Source organism: Pygocentrus nattereri, chromosome 1 (genome assembly GCF_015220715.1).
Source record: "Pygocentrus nattereri isolate fPygNat1 chromosome 1, fPygNat1.pri, whole genome shotgun sequence".
NCBI classification, from domain to species: domain Eukaryota; kingdom Metazoa; phylum Chordata; class Actinopteri; order Characiformes; family Serrasalmidae; genus Pygocentrus; species Pygocentrus nattereri.
Window position 1 is genome coordinate 41,492,491 of NC_051211.1, and position 21,117 is coordinate 41,513,607.

Genomic DNA, 21,117 nt, shown 5'->3' on the forward strand with positions numbered 1-21,117 from the left:
TATTGCATTGCTGTGATTTAAATTGTGAGTTTTCACAGTCCAGAGGTGTTGTGGTATTAAAGTAAACTCAGAGGCCATTTAAAATGAATGGAACATTAACAAAAAATAACGTTTTGCCAGGATAATTATGTGGTGAGTTCATGTTATATTGCATTTCATTTTCAATGTTTATTTACACAAAAAAGGGCTTAACAGTTTGAAATCTAATTTTCATAATAAGTCTTTGATTCAAATGTTGACTGAGCAAGTAGGCTTAAATATACACCAAGTGACGCACTGTTTGAGCAAACAAACTGAGCATTAGTGGTTCTGAAAAAGATGCTGTAAGCACAAACATTAGCAATAATAAACACTTTTTAGCATGTGTAGGTAAAAACAGAGCAGTCTTATCAGCCTTGTCCTGATGGCTGGGCTGATAAAACAGTTCACACTCTTTTTTAATGCTCAGTAGCCGAGGTCTTTGCAACACCTCCCTGAACTCAGGCAGTAAACGTAATGGCACTTGGCAGTTTTTGTTTGCAGCAATGCTCTCCCGCCCCTTTGTACAGTTCAGGGAGCACATTCCACAGGATCCAGAAGTTGCTAGTTGCCTACAGGGGTCATTGGAATTCTGAGAGGAAAAAAAATCTCAGGAGTATCCAGGCCACTTGGTTGAAAAAGTGTGTGTGTGTGTCTGTCTGTTCTATGCCAGAGAGTTCATGTGTGAAATGTTTCTAACAAAAGACAGTCATATGCTGCAACACGCGAGTTTTTTTTAACCATTATGAGCTGATCTATGCACGCAGATATCTGTTAGTGTCAGCAAAAATGAGAGCACTTAGTGAAAAGTTTGCCTTATGCATGCACAGTTGCTTTTTGAGAGGCACAGTAGGCCCTTTTAAGGCAAAACATTTTTCTTCACTCCTTCACTTGTAACTCAGATTATTATTCAAAATCCGATACTTTTGAATCGAGGCCTCAGGTAAAGGAACATTCAACACTCATATAATCACATGGTCTTCAAGATGTATATTTCTGTGTAAAAATGTCTGTATAAAGTTTTTGCTTCTGTTTTAAAGTAGACAAATCACTGAAGCAATAGAAGCAGCTTTGAGTGAGTAATATTTGATGTCTTGTTTGACAGATCCTTTGCATACCTGGACTCGCCCCTCAGAAGACGGACATCGGCTGAACGTTTTTCCCCTCAGGGTAAGTTTGCAAAGCACAGTTTCTATTGTACTTCTGTGAGGGCTTTCATCTTTTTGGCAGATATGTTTTTTTCTTTAAAGAAATGAGTGAAGGATAGTTTAGAGACAGCAGACCAGACTGGCATATAGCAAATGATCTTCTATCAAATTACAATTTTATTTGCTACCTTGATGTTTCAGTGCTGCCCTTTGTTTTAATTCCCTTTTCTTTGGAGTACCACCTGAGCTAAACGATAAAAACAGAAATCTATAGATCTACAGAGAGTCTGATGTATTTTTGTATCATTTAAGATTCTTTCCAAGTATTACTTACTAGAATCATAGACTTTCAGTTGTTGCTGTGTTTGCTAACAAGACAAAAAAGCAGGGTAAAAGGTATGGAACCATTTCAGTGGATTAGGCAAAATGTTAACATGTTCTTACGTGAATTTCCATTCTCATTTTTCTCATTCAGGATGAGATCTGGTATGGCAGTTGCACACTGCATAGCCCGAGCACTCTGAAGCCAAGGCAGAAGTGGTGAGTAAATGCAGTCTTTAAAGTGGTCATTTGCATGTCCCATCGTCTTGTCTCAGTCATAATCGTGATGCATTCTCAAAAGTCTGCCCTATTAAATATTCCATCAACTACAGCCAGAGAGCAACTCTAATGATGTGTAGTAGAGAAAACGAAAAGACTCTACACGCATCTTCATTCTTAGAAGGCCCTTCCATCGCTCTTTCCTAAATTCCTAAAACTCTCAGAACAGTAAGTGCCCACCACTCACTCTGGAAGTGTTTAATGTTAATGACAAAATGAGCTCATTCAATTGTACATAGTGTCTGAGAGCAGCTGCAGCGAGTCCTCTGGCCCTCTCTCGCAGGCTTCAGTAACGGCAGCAGTTTGTCACCAAGTCAGTGCAGAAGAAGTGCGAGGAATTTCCTCACCCACCGATTATGTGACAGCAGTGGCAGAGTTTGTCATTAGCAGTATAGCCCCCCTAAAGAGAAGACTTAGATGCCGTCATACAGACATTGCTAGACACTGAACTGTAGTCGTGTTAGAGAGAAAAAAAAAAGAAACTCTTGCTCACATGCTAACTGGATGATGTGGTGTCAAGCAGAAATTCTGTTCATGGTAAAGAAACACAGAAGATCATTTGAGATTTTTAAATAATCTTGAAATGGCTTGATGAGAATTATTTGATTCCAAATGTTGACATATTCTTATTGAAACAGGAAATACGGGAAGAATATGTAGAGTTTGTAGCCTGATATACATCAGACTCTGTAAACACTTCACCATAACTGGTGAGTTAATACTAAGCTGGATGCAAAACTGGACTTTCACAAAAAAAGTTTAGAACTTACTGCAAACTCGTTTACATATGAAGGCATTTGGTGGTTGGGAAAGGAAGCAGCATACAGACCAGACAGTTAGAAGAATGCAAAGACACACTTACAGAACATGATTTACTGCTTGCTATTGCTAACTGATAGCATACAGAAGCTATTAATAAGCAGATGTATTTAGGTAACAGGTTATCTTTCAAGACGGTTTTTAACAGGACACATCAGTATTTTTTCCCATTTTTTGAGGAAGTGACAGGTTGTATATTTAAATCTGTAGGGAACAATGGCAGTTTTTGCATACACTAAAAGCTCCAAAGCCCATTTTGAGTTTATGACAGCTTTAGAATGTATACATAAATGTTTTCGAGTGCAAAGTTATATTTGTAACAGTTATATTTTCTTGACTTGACAGGTGTTATTCCCAGAAGACATAATACTTAAGTTATATTTTACAAAACATACACTTTAAAATACAAGATTTAGAGAGGATGCTTGAGAATACTTATTCCTTTAACACGTCTAATTTCATGCCTCTACCTATTAAGTCATACCTCCATGTCCATGATCAGCGTTTCTGTAGTTAGTAGGGCTAAATTCTGCGGGGAGTTTGTTTTCTCCTCTCACAAAGTTCCAACCAGTGATAATGGGCAGCTTGATTAAACCAGTCCTGTGGATTTTTATACTGGAAAGGCCTCTACCCGTGTGGCTATCCCACTCCATAGCTCTGCCTCTGCCAAGCTGTAGAAATGATTAAAGTTTGCCGCGAGGTTGGGTGGCTTGGCTGTAGGCCGAAGCTCATATCCCATGAGTCATCGCTTCACAAGACTTAGCAGAACCCCGCTTCCCTCTTCCCACCTTAAAGAGATTTGAATATTAGTTTTTAATTTGTCGAGTATCCAGTTAAATCTTCAAAGATGAACTCTTAAAGCAGATCTGTTCTGGAACAGAACTCTTCTCATCAAGGCAGGGGAAAAAAGTATAATTGCCCCCCAACTTCACACCACGAATGCACACGCGTCGCAAAATCTGCTGCAATTAAGCATATCTCGCCCCAAGTTTGAAGATGGCAGTTCGGATGGACAGCTTTGCTCATGCTCCCCCTTTAAAAATTGATTTCTTGTTCTGGCAGAGCGCCTGTCATTTCCTTCCCAAATGGCTCTTTGAGAGCTCTTTCCTTCCCCAGCGTGGAGAAGTGTAACCTCCACGGAGCTTTGCTCTGGCCACTTGGAGCGAAGAAGATGGGGGATATCAAAGGCGCTGGGCTCCGTCCCCATTGGCAGGTCTCATTGTGTGGCTGATTTGGGATTGGAGGGTAAGGTGGATGGGATGGGATGGGGATGAAGCTAATCTTTATCCCCCATTAACCCTAGCACCCAGAGTGCTCCTGGGATCAGGTCACTGGTCAATCCCCCTTTCATAGCCACCCAGAATATTTTAAACTTAAGCTTTTTCCATGACAAAAAAGTCCTTGTCATCAAAGGTTCACTTTTTCCCCCAGCGGTTCAAGGATCTGGCGTTTCTCTCATTCTTAAACTTTCTCCGCTTCATTGTTTTGTCTCTGCTTTAGAAAGAAGGAGAGTTTTTTTTTGGAGCTTGACCAAGTTTCCATATTCCTGTTAAACTAGGTTTGGTTAAGGGCTGATAAAGTCATGCTGTGAGCAAATTGGATCTTAAGTGGCTCCTTGTCTTCCTCTCTCAAAGAGCTTTCTTCAAATATGCTACTAAAGTGCTTTTTTGTAAGTAAATTCAGGAAATGGGCTTGCTGCATAAAACTTTGTATACTTTGCACACATTTACAGTGTCCAGTACTTGCACATTTTGTTTTAACAGTGTGAATAACTAACTTGCTGGTTACTTGTTAGAAACAGAGAAATGTAGAAAGGGAGAGAAGTGCAAGAAAATGCAGAACATAGAAGTGGATGGTATGATGACATGTTATGGTTATCATGCTAAATTATGATTTAACATTATGCTTTTTTGAGTGTGAAGATAGATTTAAATCAATTGTGTATATTCTTTAAAATGTAGCAAGACTGTTTTGCAAACTGTGACAAAAACAATACTGCCCACCTTTAAGAGAATGAGCAGTTGCCATGAGAATAAAGTTACAAAGGAGAGTCTGCGCCTTGCTGCCATCACTCCTGATGGAGGAGACAGACTGACTCAATGAGGTTATTGATCCAGAGGGGAGCTATGCTAATCACCATCCTGAATGGGCTGAGATTCAGTGTCCTTCACTGCGACTTCTAATCCAGCTCCCTCACTTCTCTTCTTCATTCCTCACCCCCCCCCCCCCACCCGCCACCCCCAACATCCCCATTACACTTCTACTGAGAGCTGCACACCAGACCACAACTCTGTCAATAACTCTGATAGAAGAGCATCAGTCCTGCATTCTTTTTGTCAACCGGACGATATCACATTACATGTGTTATTCTTACTCTCCGACTTAATTGGAAAAAGTGTGGGCGCTGAATCCCAAAAGGTGGAATTTTTCCAAGTGCCTGAGATGATTGTGAAATGGGACCCCATTCAGGCATGACATCAGAGCAGCCTGACACAGTGTTCACCCCGTTATTCCAGGTGGGGGGAATTAGGAAGGCGCTTTTCTCAAAGGTGATCATGTCCAATGCATTGGTCTCACGTTGTCTCGCCCTCGCTGTGTCGTCTAACGTTGATTATCCCAACAGCACTGCAGTCCCCTGTGATCAGCACAGTCATGAACTGGATCGCTGTCTGCAGCAGACATGGCTGCTCTTGCTTTTGTTGTTGAGTTACAGCTTGATTATGTTGCTGTATCATTTTGTGCTACTTTTGTAGTTACGATATATATTTCAGTTTAACAACTGCCAGATTACACACATCGATGATCTGAAGGACTGTGCCAAGAAATAGTTTAGCCAAACCAAAATGATTATATAAAACATCATATAATAAATACTCTATTAGCTGCAATTGGTTTCTTAGAAACAGTTTTTATCCACTTTGAAGCAACTGAGTCTGAAGGATTTTGGCCTCCTGTGGAGTTGTAAGACTCTCAGATTATAGGAATAATTGGCCACAAAGAAGGTTCATATAAATGTAAATTAGATTAAATTAACCCAGTCTCATTTTTTCTTTCCTCACAATTCAGGAGCACAATATATGGCAGCTTTTTTCATATATGCAATTTTGAAGTTTTGTGTAAATAGTTTATAGCACATTATTGTTAGAATAATCAGTCACTTTATTTTATGAAAGTAGCCTTAACTCCTTGAGTTGCTTTGATAGCACTGTTTTGAAATACTTTTTTCCCCGTTTGAACACTTAGAGTCAAGTCACAGTCATTCAGAAGATTTTACTACAAAAGAACAAGCCCACTGCTTTGTTCTCTGTGATCATTTGATCGTGGCTTGAAAAGTGATACAACGGAAACAGTAGTACTAGAGCTTGGAATTTGGCTTCCCAACCACAAACCACAAGCCTGCACAATGTATCCGCGTCACAGCTACCTGGCTTGATGGAGCGGTGTGAAAGTGTTTGTCTGGGCGATGTTGTTGTCTGCACGACTGGTCAGAAGTCTGGATAGTGGATGTGTGGACATCCACAGACTTTTGTGAATGTAATGTGTTATAATGACATATCAAACCTTTAATATCCTCTTCTCTGTGTTTATTATTTACATCATTTGAAACCACCAGCTGATCTTTACATGATGTAAACATTTCATGATGAAAGGATTAATAGAAAACATCCAAAATTGCCTGATATAAAATCTCATTACGTTATTGTATCTCTTTTGAAGTCACCATTTTGGAGATTTGAGGTTTATCTAAGACAGTGATAATACATGTGTGTGTGAATGTGTTGACAAACTGAGGGAACATTTGAAATGGGGTTTCTGATTACTCGTGTGCCCCACCCCCCCTCATGAAAACGGTGCCTCCAGGCCAATTGTGTGGTCACACTAGCTGACTCTGAGGCTCGTGGAGTGATGTTGACTGGAGCAGCCAGAGGGGAGTCATGTGAGAGGACTCCAGTCTGCATAAACATGCCGTTTCAGCAGCACACACAGAGACAGGGTGTCCTCTGCCCCAGCTCACCTGTGAAGACCTGTCCTTTAAAATGCTCTCCCCTCCTCCCTCCCTCTCTCTCCATTCTTTCTTTCTTTCTCTGTCTGTCTCTTTCCTTCTGTCTTCATCAGAGTGACTTGTATTTTCCAAGCTCCACACTTCATGTCATGTAAAAGCTCTTGAGTTGTCTTGGCTCTGCCATCACTCAGTGTCAGGCCACTCACCTGTGTTTTGTTGTACATGAGCTATTCCACACTGTCCAGGGAGTGCACCTCTCTCTCTCTCTCTCTCTCTCTCTGTGTCTCTGTCTCTCTGTCCAGGGCCCAACTGATTTGAAACTTTTGTTACTGTGATGCCAGTAGTGATTTTAAGGAACTAAAATCTACCTATATTAATACATACAGTATGATCAAAAATTAAACAGACTCTTTCCTGATATGGCTTTCATTTGTCAGGTGTGAATGATCAAATGTGATTGTCATTTATGAGCTTTTAAATTCTTAACCTTTGATAAACAGCAGAAACCTTTTGGAGTTGAGGTTTGGAGAAAGAGATATGGAGCTAATACTACAGCTAACTGGCACAATGTTGTACTGATAAGATCTTCTACACAAGGTCTTTTCTCCTCCTTGGATAGTGTGCTAACAGAAAAAGAAATATATTTTCATTGTTTTAGACCTAGCTACCATCAGCTAGAATAGTTAACATTGTTAGTAAAAAAGCCTCACAACATCCTTAGCACTCAGGTTAAGGCACACTTGCAGCAAAGTGTAATATAATTGTAAAACATAGTGACTTACTTGTAAGTATGAGTAAATCTGTCATATTTTACAGTCCTAAAATGTGTTTCATTGCATCGTTAACCAGTGTACGTTCTCCTTTTGTGTATCTTCCTTAATGAAGTGTTTTCAGTATTTGGATAGTGGCATCTTGAATATTTAGCTCAGTTCTTGAGTACCTGTGCACATCAAAGTGAGCAGTAACTTTTGGATGGTAAGTTTGCTACTTGAAAGATATATTAGTTTGAAACTACTTACAACCACTAACTTACAACATACACCAAGCAATCTTCAGTGTTTTATCTCCAGGATTTGTGCAGATACTGATAAATTTGTGGGATGTAGATATTGGACGATATTATCAGCCAGCCAGTATATCGGTCAGGCTCTGCTCCTCAATCTCCCTATCCTCACACTTGGCTTCTTTCTCCAAACCCCATCTCCATCCCTTAATCCACTCTCTCTCTTTCATTCTCCAGCCCCCACTCACTCCTGTCTGAGGCATAGTTCCTTCTGCTGCTCCTCACACACATACACACGCACAAACGCACACACACACACACATGCACACACACGCACGCCTCAGGCTTTAATGCAGACTGACGCCGCTGCCACAGGACTGATTGAAACTCATGTCTCAAAGTTGCTAATGTTCACTGAACCATTTTATTGAAGATAAAGTAAATAAAATAGGTTGCCTTATGAGAGTTCACCGAAATAGACTGGAATGATCTGAAACATACACACACACAGAAGACAATGCGCAGTCCCGACCATGATTGGCTGATAGAAAGCTGAAGAAGGACTGGGATGAGGCTTTTTCTAGAGGTGTGAGTTACAGAAGGAGGGAGCTGTTTTTATGGCCCAGGAATTTCACAAGTCCAATGTTTTTTGAGAGGTCTCGGAGAAAGCAAACGGTTCGATTTAAAACCCCCTTTCCAAGGAATGCCAACCATAAATTTACTCAAAGTGTATTATTGTGCAGTCTCTGAGCACAGTCATACTTTTCTGGTGATGTAATACTGGCCAATTTTTTGTAAAAAAAACATTGTTTGTACCAATATGACGCATCAAATATACTGTAATACCTTTTCTTTTTGAGTGAAAGAGTGAAAAGTTAGGATACACAGTGTGGAACTCTGTGTTAATTGCTTTGATGGTCTGCAGGAAGCCACGTGCACAGATCATAGAGCAACGTTTCCTCATTCATGCTTTTGTTCCTCATACAAATGACTTAAAAGCATCGGGCCATCAGTTTGAGTGCGTTTACTCTGAATCAGTGCAGCAGCCTTAGATTTTTGAAAGTTGAAGCAGTCCGCATTAGATAAGCGCTATGTTAATTTTTAAGCCTTTGAAACCACTCCATTTTCCATAGATTTACATTCATGCAAATTTGAATGTAAAACCGTTTTCCTCTGGAGTTTTCTCCACTGGAGGGAAGGAGCATATTCAGATTTGGATGTGATTTCCTTTGGGCTGAGGAGTGGTATAGGTGACACAGTAATACATTACTATTGTACTCAATAATAAATATTCTACCAGCTCCTCCTCAGTCTGCTGGCCCTGAATGCTCTTGTGCTGCGTGTGTATTGTGGAGAGCGCTAGGTCATTCTGAATTCACTCTCTCCTCCTTTTGTCAAACATTTCAGTGCTTTGATAGTTTTCTCATTTATTTAGTGAATAGTGGAAGGGGGGAAGAAAGAGAGAGTTTTTACATTATGTAAATGATGGAACGGTTCCTATAATCTCTCACATATTCATCATGTCATTGGACCGATGTGATACTGGCCTCCATTTTGCCATTGTTTGGATTTCTGTCCTCTTTTCTCTTCTGCTCAATGCCTTTACCAGGATTTAATCCAGCCCACCTTCGCCATGACAGTGTTTACTAGCTATCATTCAATAAGCACTTGACTGGCTCAGTGTTCGCCTTGACTGCAACCAGTGTAAGAATAAAGGTATTGTGTAGAGATACAAGAATACAGTCATGAGTGGATTTGTGTCTGTATGTGTGCATGTGTACACGCCAATACGAACATGCTTGGTATGTGACAGGCCGCCGGTATGAACGGTTGATATGTGCGTTCTAGAGATTACACAGGCTGCAGAAATATTGTGACATCTGTATCAGTCTTTAATATTACTTTTCTTTAACTATAATATACATTAACCCTTGAAAGATGCAGTTACTTCCAGAGATAAGAAGAGCATGGTGTAGTTGGAAATTCATTATTTCTCTAGATCACTGAAGGAAGTGGCGAATAGTGCTGAAAGCACAGGTTCTAATCTTTCCGTCACTAATCTTTGCTTGTGTTTGTAAGCAGGAGAGAAGATATTTTATTATGATTTGGATTTGCTGGAGATATTGCTGGTTGTACAGTCATGCTGTGCAAAAAAAAAACGGTCCTTTACATTTTGCCAAATTTTTCACTGCTCCATAAAAGTTCAAGTGGAAAAAAGCTAAAAGTGCAGACTTTGTTGAATGTAAATGAATGTACACTGCCGTGGTTGGAAGAAAAATGTACATAAAAGTAACTTTACAGGAGGGAAAAACATTCTGATGTTTGGATGGAAGTTTATGTAACAAGATTTTACTCCAGTTTGATAGCTCGTTCGTCATTTTGACACAGTGTAAAGGGTAGCTTTGTTCTATAAAAATGGATTTTTTGTGGAGATTCAGACAGGTTTAATGTTAACTTACTGTGCGATAAAAAATGTAGCTGCATAATTACATTTGAACTGTATAGCAAATAAAAGTAATGGTTCTTACTTTTTTAAAGAGAGACAGTGAAAACAAAGCATATGGAAATGTTTCACACCATGTGGCTGAGCCAGGTTCTGTCACTGGGTTAAATGTGTATATGTCCATTGTAAAACACTGACAGGTGTGTATATATATATATATATATATATATATATATATATATATATATGCACTCACACACATACACTGTATGTACATAGCATTAACCTCTCACACTTCAGAAGTTGCCTGTCTGCTGAACAACAAACTAAAGCTACTAACACTGGGTAATTATTAGCTTTAAGTAGGGATTAGAATGGAAATGTTGACAGCAAATTGGCTTTTAGCATGTGTTTCATGCACCTGGGTGTGGATCAGAGACAGTAATACACAGAGGCTCCAACATACCACACACACAACACTCTCTGTTTCTCACTGGCTGAACCCTTTCTTTGTGAAACCATGCATATGCCGACTAATGAGCTTTCTAAATATATAATTTACCCACTTTTCCACAAAGATGAGGTGTTTGTCTGGCTTTTTTTCCCTCCTTAAATTGTTTTCCTTTCATTGCCTTGACAGCGGAGAGGATTAGCGCTGTAGCCGCTAACAACCATCAATGTGTTTTTACTGTTGTCACGTAGTGTTTTTTTCTCTGTCTCTTCCCCCCAACTGTCTCTCGCTCTCTCTCTGCATGCACCGTGTTAAAATGAAAAACAATCACTTTGACCTCCAGTGGCCCTTTTTGACATACAGTCAGTTAAATGGTTTGTAAGACGTTTAATTACCAAATGGTATAATCGTTCTTCATCTCATGATTAGATGTATAATATTAAGTGAATCGCCTCCCTTGAGTACAGTGTTTCACAGATCAATAGATTTAGAGCTGGGAGGGGGTTCTTCTGGGCCTTAAAATGAACAGGAAATCTCCCTGTGATGCTCAGTGGCCCAGCGGTTCCTCATTTATATATAATTAGCTTTTATATGTTTAATTAAATGCAAATTCTTACTCTTTGTATAGGAGCAATATGGAGTCTGATTGCTTATGGTTGTTCCAGGGATTATATTTGATGGTTTTTAAATGTTTGTGCTTTTATTTAAATTATATATGCAGTAAATATTTACAAATGTCTCTCAGTTGTTTTGCCTGCCACTATTTTTGTGAAGATTTTACCTGATCATAGCATACGTAAGCCCGTCACCACCATTATTATATAATCACCTGATCACAATTATTTGATCTGGGCACAGTTATTTAAGCTGACTTATTTTCCACAGTTGTAAGCTCTCACAGTCTTTCTGTGAGAGCTACATCGCAGTAAACAGAATGTGAATGTGTTTTTATTCATTAGATTGAGGCAAATATATGTAAGCAGAAGAAAGCAGGAAATGTATGTATTAAAACACATTATGGGCCAATGAAAGTTCCAACGTCTGACTGCTGTTTTAGCACCTTTAGAGGGCAGTGATGAGTAATATTTGTTTATTTGAGCTCGAGTTGTGTGTGTGTGTCAGTTGGGAGCTACTGAGTATCAACAACAAAGAAGCAAGGTAGCTAATCAGCCAATTTGACCAATTTAGCCATATGCTGTAGTTGCATACAGTCAACAAAAAAAGGACAATTAAATTGTTAATCACAGTTATTTATATGGCAATTAATCATCAGCTAAAATTTTGTGATTGTGACATTCATATGGCTGATTAACAAAATTAAGTGCTTTAATTGTACTGACTGAAGTACTACAAAATTACAGAGAGTTTCTACAGAGATTCTCTTTCGTTCAGTATCAAATTTCAGTACTTAAGTAGCCAGTCTTATCAGCACGAGTGAGCCAATAAGCATACTTTTTCCAAATTTGGCATGGTGATGTGTTCTAAATGCTGGTTGTAAGCTTCACTGCTTCTTGCGGTCTGTTGCAGTCGGTAAATATACCCATTCTAGCACCTTCGGTTTGTAATTTAAAAGAGTGTAGTGAATTAAGTATTATTCAGACACAGGTATTGAAGTCAATGGAGTCTTGGAACATCTTGGAACGATGCCCAACCCTAGTTGCTTTATAGACTCTTACTTGAATTATTTTTTCTCATGATGGTGGGTGTCATTAATAAACTATTGTATAATAACCTGCTGTAACCTACTAATATGCACACTTTATTTGAGATCTTGTCACAGTTCCCCTTAATCTTGAGGCTGGAAATGTTCAGCAGGTTTTGTTTTCTTTTGTTATGTTTTGTAGTTGAAAGTAGATTTTCAACTGCGTGCTTGCTGGAGATCAGGTCTAAGATGAGGAAATGAGCTCGTAGCACTTGAGGAATGCTCAGAAACATCACATGATGGCACTGTTTCCTTTTTTCTTCACCCAGCCCCCACGGCTGCAGCAACAGGGTATGTTTTATGTAGGCTGAGTGCACTTGAAAAGGCAGGAACTTCAAGAGTGCCAGAGGCTCCTCAACCCATGTCCCAGGGCAAGCGCCTCTAAATGCACCCAGCGTGGAAGCATGATGCTGGGCACAGAAGGCTCAAAACCACAGCTCACCCACTACCTCCAGCCCATTATTGTGCCTGTGAGGGGTCAAAGACTAAAGGCAGCACTAGGAGATTGCTGTGAAATCATTTTTTTTGCTGTGGTTTGTTATGTTTTTTGAAAGCAGTCCTTTTTTGTCTGTTTTGTCATGCTTTATGGGTTTCTGCATAATCGTTTTCTTTTCGTTTGTAATTGTAAAAAGCGCATCAACTTGTTTTGAGGCCAGAATTGTATTTTTATTTCAGGAAATGTGTGATGCCTTAGGGTGTTTATTCAGATTACGTTTGTTTTGACTGATGACAGCAGATAATTGTTTTTTTGCTAGTGACTTATGCATAATCAGGATGTACCATTTCAGCAAAACACATAGGGTATATTGTATATACACTGCTGAAGTAGGCAAAAATAGAGACACTCTGGTGTAGCCCCATATTACTCCTCAGCCCAGTCCGTTTTAGAATTCCACTGTTAATTTTCTGCACACATTTCCTACAACAGGAATTCTGTGGTTATTCACCCGGTTAAATTAATTAAATCAGATTCCTCTGATGCTGCCAGGCGTTCTGATGATAATTGCATCAACACGCCGAAGCATAATAGGGCTGAAAGTGTTTCTAAGGTGACAGTTCATTTCAGTCTGAATCCACTGCTCCAGCAGTGAGGCTGTGGTAAGGAAAACCACAATCAGAAGGGCCTGTACTCGCCTGGATTAAATCCATGCACATGCACAGGAGCAGATTCAATTAAGAAATAGCATTCAGAACCATTTTACTAATAACCACCTATTTCCAGCATTATTCATGCCAAATGGTAGAACATTTTATTGTACGCAGTACATGAACTTAAACTTAAAGTCCAGCTCGCTTGTAACTCAGAGGAAGCTAATGCACATTTCCATTGTAGCTGTACTTTACTGTATGTGAGACAAAACAGCAGTGTGAAAAATTGCCACAGTTATGTTTCAATGCCGCGCTAATCATAAATAAAGGTGGGAGTGTAATTGAGTGGCGTGCATAGGGGAGGCTGAGGAGGGATGAAAAATGGAACGCTGTATACTGGTAAATAGATAATCACACAAAAGTAATTGAGGTTTTCAAACCCCAATCTACTCTGCCAGCGTGAGCTCGTTTGCATGTTAATCACGAAAGCGATTTCCTTCATCACAAGGAAGTCCGCACTCTTTCATAACCAGCTTTTAATTGCATTTAAAATGTCACAGAGGTGGAACATGTGTAATTTAGCCATAACTGTGTCCAAATTAATGGCCTCTGCACAGACGTTCCATTCAATAGGCCCAGATGAGTCAGGCAGTTTGATATTTTTATGATTTTATTTTTTCATTTATTTATTGGAAATGCAGTAGGCAGTGCCTCACTCATTGTGCTTGTGTCCACCAATGGTGCTGGTATCTGTTTAGAGAATTTATTCAGTGTTAAACTCAAAATAATGTTTAGTCTGTTCTGTCAAAGGTGTCGCACATACTGTATAGGTTGAAGCTTGCAAAACGTTGAGTAACGATTGTCTGGAAGTTAACAAGGGGGAAATGGGGGAGATTAAAGGAGGGTGAAAAAGTCAACGGACTAGATTTAAAGAATAAAAAAAAAAGTTTATTTTCTTTCATCACCAGGTGTTCTCGCACATATAAATTACTGAGATGATGTTTCCATAACACAGCTTAGGGCACTCCAGAGAGCCAAACCTGCAAAACAGACCTATTTAATTTTTCATGGAGGAGGACCATCAGGAGCAATAAGCCAATATTCTTCTTCCCGTTTTCCAGATGCTTTCTCGAGCCCTGCATCTTTCCAAACCCCAGCCCTTACTTTTTTTCCTTTTTTTTTTCAGGAAAAAAAGCAGTTCTGCCGAGACCCACATGAAAGGGGAGAACTGTTGAAATGTTAATTTTACCATCTGCTGTTGAGGCCTGCTACCTTTGTGTGTATGTGTGTGTGTGTGTGTGCGCATGTGTGTATGAGATTGTATATGTGCGCTTGTGTTTTCTCTCTCCTTAAATTCCCAGCGGTTCTGTTCTGTTTTATGAATGTGCTGGTATTTTGGTTGTTTGAAGTTTTGGATCAGGGAGCTGGAGAGTCTGACTTGGAAGAGCAGAATGCCACGAGGAGTGACACAGCGATTAGCCTGGCATCATAGCCCAGTTAGTGCCTGTCCCTCTCCCACTCCCACCACGCTACCGTCTGTCCCTCACACTTACTGTCTGTTCTATTTCCCAGTCCCTCCCAGACACTTGAACATTCCCACACATACTTAGCTCTCCATGCAACTCAGCTAAATCCTCCTTCTCGCTTTATTCTGCTTGACTGTAGATGCAATAACATGATATAGTTTGGATGTATCACAGTATCAGATGATATTCTAGTCTGCAGTGACAAAGTTAATGAACCTGTGCTTCCTGAGTACTGGTGCTATATGCTAAAAGAAACCTGGCATAGCTCGGTTTGATTAGACTGTTTTGTTCTCTTTCTTCTCTTAAAATGACACCAACTGGAAGCTCTTACAGTACAGTTAGCATTAATCAGAGAGAAGCCATGTTTCAGTAAAATAAAACCTACTACTTACTTAGTCACTTTTTATGTATTTTAAATAATCAAATGATGTACAGTACTGTGCAGTCATCCTTGACATCTTAGAAGATTTTATGTAAAGCAAAGAGCATTTTGCTGCTGTTGGAATAAAACATTGTATCTCCAAAATGACAATTTTACAGGAGAAGGAAAAAACATACTTTACCTTTAATGTAAGTCAATGGAACCAGACTTTTTTCCAAGTAATTTTGGGTGATTTCTTTTGGTCCATTCAACATGAAATTTACACACAATGTAAAGAGTAACAAGTATTTTCAAATGATCTCAAAAACTGAAAAACGACGAAAATGGAGATATGAGGTTTTGTTCCAACAGCAGTGATTTATTTGTTGAAAACAGTAATATTAGAATAAATAAAACTAGACAGATATACATCATCGATCAGTCCTTCATTAAATTAAATAAGGTGTGCTGCTAATGGAACTGAACAAATCCATGAAGTTATGTGCAAAACTTAAAAAAAAAAGTTGTGTTCTTCTAACTGTATTCTAACCAACTATTGTCTATTGTGTTAAGTGGTCCATATCCTACATTTTCCTTGTATTTTATCTGTTCCTGTAAGTTTTTAACGTACTTAATAATTCATTTTTACATAATCATTTTCCAACCTCTTTGCGTCTCGCATAATGAAACAGGCCGTTTTTGTAACTGTGCATTTAAGACAGGTATAAGATACATGCGCTGTGTTCTGACTGACTGCCCTGCATCGTGCCTCATTCAGAGGTGAAACATTAGAACTGCAGTATTAACGGGTAGGGCTAAACTGCTGTAAGTTGAGTAGGTGGATATATGTAAATGAGTTGGTTCTTGTGACATCACAGATACAGTGGATTCAAAACTGTTTGTGCAGCTTAGCTTCCATGCATGGATTGTATGAAGGATATGTTTTGAAATTTTAACAATGTTTACCTATTACATATTACTATTACATATCCAAAAGACAAGGGAAATGTGGTATTCTGTGATGTCATTTTAATACATTTTAAAAACTTCAATATATTTTAAAAACAACAAAAAATCTGTTTACATTTCATTGTGTTAATGTTTATTTGTATTTGTTATAATCTTATATGGTCTTTTGACTGGCAGAGACATCCTTACTGCCTAGATAATTATTTTAAGCAGTTTTTATGGCTGAGTAGGTCTTGTGTACAGTATTATACATTGTAATTAAGTAAATTTTAAAGTTTTACATTGTAAGTTTTGTTAACCATCAGTAAGGCTAAAACTAAAAATGTAGTTCACTGTGTGACACCAGTACTGGTGTACATAATACCAGTCAGCACTAGCTATAAACTGAATTTACTTCTGTATTTAGAGTGCATTGGGTTAACATTCTGTAAAATAGCCCCCTCTTAAAAGTTTTGTGAGGGTTCTTTGCCTCTCCCTCCATTACTCTGTCAACTGGCAATGAAATGTAAGAAATAAACAAACAAATGAAAGAATTGCTGCCAGGGCTGTGTTAGAAACTATGATTCTTTCCGAATGATTTTCTCCTCATTCTGGCCCAAGTTGTCACTTTTTTCTGTCCTAAACCACGTTTTATCTGGTCTGCTAGCGAGGCCCTGGCCAAATGGACAGATTCCATTGTGAGATTTGATAGTTGGCAATTAGGCTGAGACATCCTGTAATGCGACTGTGTGCAGAGTTGCAGAGCGTTTGCCTTGGCTGGGATCTGATTGTTTAGTCTGCTCTCATTGTGAACCCGCACTGTTTCTGAGTAGCAGTTGACGGTTGTTTGCAAAGTGCGGGGGGAAAATGTGAGAGGCCACTGCTTGCCTCTATTTATTTATTTTTCTCTGTCCTTGGGACTGGAATCTGATTTGTGTTCATGTTGCCCGATTCCTTTGGAGCATATTTGTCTTTTGTAAATGCGGCTGCTGAAACGTAGACTTTGCATGACCTCACCGTGCAGCCTGTATTTCATTAATGACCAGCTCTGTGGTTTGGGGAGAAGAATATTTTTCATATGACACCGCCTTGCATTAGTGCAGAGCAGCAGCTGCAGAAAGCCCAAAAGCAGCCAATTTTGTGGCTTTGAAAGGTGTGAAAAGTTCAGCTCCCCATAGCAAGATCCTTGCATTTATAATTTGTGTGTGTGTGAATTTGTGTGTCTTAAATCGGAACTTCTGTAGACTTGTAAAAAAGGAACAAAAAAAAGTCACCTGCTAATGAAACATTTGCCTTTCGTTCTTATGGCAGCATGTCAAGAAAATTTGGATGATGGCCCATATAACAGTACAGCACACTGCTTTTTCATGCTGGGTACTTCTGAATATTGTAAACCTAGCTGACATTTAGACAATTACTGTTAACTCAGAAAAGCAATTGCAAAAGTACACTTTTATTGCTAAACAAGTTGCTGGACTGACGACGGTCAAAAGAATGTAAATACCTTGCTGTTTCTGTCAACACTATGTCTTCATGTTTTATTAATTTACGGTAGTTTGGCTCTTTGTAAAAAGTCTTTGAACAACTTACAGGCTTGCATGCTCAATAACTTCTATACATCCACAAAAGTAAGCCAGAGTGTACTACTGTGGGCATGCCCTGCTGCTTGCAGGGTATTGAATGTGCTAAAGGAAAACCCAGATTTGTCCGGGCCAAACAATAGAACCCTGTTCAGGCCTCTCTCCTGCTGTTCGGCTCTTCTTCTGATGGGGTCCTGTCATGATTACTATATGCAAGTAGCAATACCATCATGTTTTTCCTAACATGAGATATGTCACGCATATTTCTTCGGTCATCATGGTTATTTATTGTGGGCCTGTTTGTATGCTGGCATTCAGAGTTCCGTTGTTAGTTTAAAGCTTTAGTCGGAGCAGTAGGGAAGATGGAGGCTGGCCATCGAGCCTCAGTGAATCCGAACAAAGGAGGGATTACCTAATAGTCCAGCTATGTATTTGAAGTCGAGTCTTCTGTTTGTTTGGGGAGGTGGATGGTGTATGTGCTTTTAGATGGCCTGGCAGCAGCTGTTGGGCACTTTTAAACTGTCATGAACATCCCTCCTTTTTTTCCATCACTCTTTCAGGGAAGGCTGAAAAAAAGTCTGTGCTGAACTCTTAAGTGGAATAATGAAAAAAAAAGTAAGTTGTAGGTGTCTGGTAGTGGGAATAAGCAGTGTAGCCATGGAGTGTGATTGAGTTTGGATGTGAAAATTAAAATCGCCCACGGTTATAACTTTCACAACTTTCTCAGAGGCTGCTCTGGGCTCTAGGGGGATGATCCCTGATTTGCTTGATTCAGATATGTCTGTTATGAAAATATGCCTGTAATATATGTGTGTGTGCATGCATGTGTACATGGGTGGCAGAAAATATCAAAACCACCACAAAGCATACAGTTTGGTACCATATAAATGACTACAGTAACTACAAAACAATATTAGCTGAAGGAAAATCTATTAGCTGCATGTCAAAGTAGTAAAAAGAAAGATCCAGAATAATATCACGAATGATGCATAAGTGAAAGATGAGAAGCTCCAGCATTCACTTATGAGTTTGTTGTTTTTTTTTCTATAATCTTTGTAACTTTTGTGTATTTGAAGATACCATATTTGTGAACCCTGCATTACAGATTTTCTGCACCCAGAAAAGTTTTTCTTTCTTTATTTCCTTTATTTTGCTGATATTTGATGATGGTTCCCATCAGACATTTGATTGCTAAGAGGTTACAATTAAGTGCATTTACAAAAATGTCTATAATGCCTTCTTCAAATTCTTCTACCAAAGATTTAAAGTAGTTTTTGTTTGTTTGTTGTTTGTTTGGTTTTTGATTGCTTGTTGTTTGAAACAGGATGTGTGTTTTTGCATAAATGTTAACGCTTTTAAGTCCCACACCTCTTTCTTTTTCATCTTTTGCCATAAACAGTTACAATTTCTGCTAGTCCAGGAATTAATGGAAGCCATTTGTGTTGAGGAAAATTTGTACATTCAGTCCCGTTTTCAGTGTCACCATAGACTGTGATTCTGTGCTTAAATTACAGAACATGGGCTGCTTTTAAGGTAGTGCAGCAGCAAACTGATAAGTGGCTCATTTCACTTTCTAAACCCTTTTTATTGGAACTGTAATAACTGCTGTATTATAATTTATAATGTATTCCTCCGTTTGCTAATGCCCTTCAATATAGCCGACTGCCATGGCTAAAATGCGGTCTGAATTTTATTGTGGCTACCTTTTCAAAGACAAATCAATTACATGTTTTTGGTAATGCACCGCAATTCTGCTGTCAATCCGTTTATGGGCAGCCGAATAGATGGGCTAGAGTGAGTGAGGGAGAAAAGAGGTACATGCACTGTCAGACCCCACAGAATGAAAGTGTTTTTTTGTTTGTGCAGTATGTCATCAGTGGTCCCCAATCAAGACTATGTATTCTATAACCACTGCAGCCTGAACCAGAGGCCTTTGAACCAATGGCAATGCTATTACGGTCATTTCTACCTGATGGAATATGGACTTTTCAACAACTGTCTGACTCGGAATGTCATTAAAGCAATTGTCGCAAAAAGTTTCCCTCCAACTCGACAGTGAAAGAGTTCACCGCCTTGGCCAAATTGCAGAGCACAAGACTGAAGAAGGATATCGGTGGGGGGAATCTTTGGGAAGTAAAAATTGCCACTTGCATACTGTCTTTGACCGCAGTGCAAAAGCTTAACCACTCCTGAGGAACATGTGCCGTTTAGGAAGATATAAAGGAGTGATTTTATTACCCAGTACATCTCCCCTCAGAAGCGATTTCATTTCTCCTTTCAGACTCCACAGGAGCCTTTATTTGATCTCATATTCCTGAGTTTAACTGCCTCAAACCAGCCAGCCTCAGTTTATTTTCATTTGGAAAACACATTTTCTGTTCACCTCAAGAGGAGGTGAAGGTGGTGGGGAGGGGGGGCTCTGCCAGGCTCTGTATCGAATGTAAATGTCTTCTTTGAGCCACTTTTCACTCTGGATTATTGGATCCCAAACTTCTAATTCCCCTCCCACTAGGACCGGTAAGAGAAGTGTGCGGCTGGCGTCCCTGTTCACCATGCTCGCTCTCAAAACGGCCAAGACCTAGCCTCCCAGTACTTCCTCCTTGTAAGGCCATCACATTCACATGCAGTGACTGCATTTTACACTCTATGTAACATATCTTTGTGTGGTTTGTGATTGAGGTTGGGAATTATTGCAATTTTCCAATTTCCATGCGCTTACATTCTCAGGTTAAAACATCCTTAGTTCTCTAGTTCTCTCCTACACCATGTGTTGGATTTACAGTGTATGGTAATGCAGATTGGTAGTCTAAGTAGATTAATCCAAACTCACAACACTGCAGTTTGCACCAGCCAGTGCATAAGAAATTCCACTGGGTTAGTAGGGGAGTTGTAAGTGTCTAACCAGTCAGTGTTTTGTTAGACGGAAAGTTTACCGCAGTGAGATTCAGAATCATGTCCCATCTCAGTTCTACTAGTTTATGGTTGCTCGTAATTGTTATTGTCTGACTTAATGCAGGGCGATAAAACAATCTTGGTCCTTATTGGGATAAACTTTTCCTTTATGACAATGATAAGCTTAGTCTATGAAAGTTTGATCCTTTGTGTTATTTAAATCAAAACAGACTGTGTTTGCAGCATTTCTGCAGCAGGATAAGAATATAGACAGGAGATCAGCCATTCAGAATGTACATGGCTGGATTACACACCCACTTAGAGCTGTCATTTTGTAAATAACGTGGTCAAGAAGTAATACATGCAGATGGCAATTAAAGCCAAGCCTCTGACCGCAAGGGAAATTATATTGTTTGAGTGATAAAATGTCATATACTTGCTAGATTGGAGGAAAAAGAAGTCTAGCCATTCATTAACAGCAGTGGGGCAGTTAGCTAGTCAGCTGTATTATGTGCTGAAATTTTCAGAATAAAA

The 21,117-nt window shown here is 39.3% G+C and overlaps 1 protein-coding gene across 2 annotated transcripts in view; it reads left to right on the forward strand.

Moving 5' to 3' along the window:
* Nucleotides 1–21,117, forward strand: part of foxp2 (forkhead box P2) — a 112,505-nt gene that overhangs the window by 7,102 nt on the left and 84,286 nt on the right. For both annotated transcript variants that reach the window (XM_017694020.2, XM_017694022.2), the window contains exons 2-3: nt 1,124–1,188; nt 1,642–1,706. The gene's annotated coding sequence lies outside the window, so the exon portion shown is untranslated. The remainder of the gene's footprint in view (nt 1–1,123; nt 1,189–1,641; nt 1,707–21,117) is intronic.